General features: G+C 38.8%; 1 long non-coding RNA gene across 1 annotated transcript in view; it reads right to left on the reverse strand.

Annotated features, from left to right (window-relative positions):
* Positions 1–256, reverse strand: part of LOC127740689 (uncharacterized) — a 7,952-nt gene extending 7,696 nt beyond the window's left edge. The window contains exon 1 of the long non-coding RNA XR_008001500.1: positions 92–256. This is a non-coding gene — a long non-coding RNA (uncharacterized LOC127740689). The remainder of the gene's footprint in view (positions 1–91) is intronic.
* Between the last annotated feature and the right edge of the window lie 345 nt (positions 257–601).

The raw sequence follows: 601 nt of genomic DNA on the forward strand, positions 1-601 counted from the left end.
AAAGATAACCGGTCCGAGCATAGCAATATATACATATGATAAAATAAGGAAAACCCCAAAGGAAACCCAAAGGGACACAAATACATAAAACCTATTCTCCAAAATCTCCCACAAGAGGAGTCATCACAGTTTGTATTATTTAATGGAGATAACAGTATCTAAGCAAAACATATAAACCAAAACATAGCCCCGAGAACAAAGGATCTTCGCAAGTATAGAAGTCTCCAGCATGCCTCAGCGGGAAACATCACGTCCTGCATCTGAAAATCACAAAATCCGCATGGGTGAGAACCAGAGGTCCCCAGCATGGTAACAGCTTCCACATATATAATACATAATAATGGAGGAAAGCCAAAGGCAATCCTAGAACTTCCTCCAGATAATATCAAAGCCTGTAAACCAGCTAAACCATAAAAGGGCATCTGACTAAAGATACTTCAGTCTAACTAATACTTCCCTTTCCAATTCCTTCAGACCTCCCGACCATCAGCAGGAGTATAATGTAGCAAACACAGTTATATCAAGCAAGAAATATACAATTAGGAACAAGTAAGGCATTTAGACAATTAGCAAGTAATATGCAGTCAAATAGGCAATCTCA

This window comes from Arachis duranensis, chromosome 1 (genome assembly GCF_000817695.3).
Source record: "Arachis duranensis cultivar V14167 chromosome 1, aradu.V14167.gnm2.J7QH, whole genome shotgun sequence".
NCBI lineage: Eukaryota > Viridiplantae > Streptophyta > Magnoliopsida > Fabales > Fabaceae > Arachis > Arachis duranensis.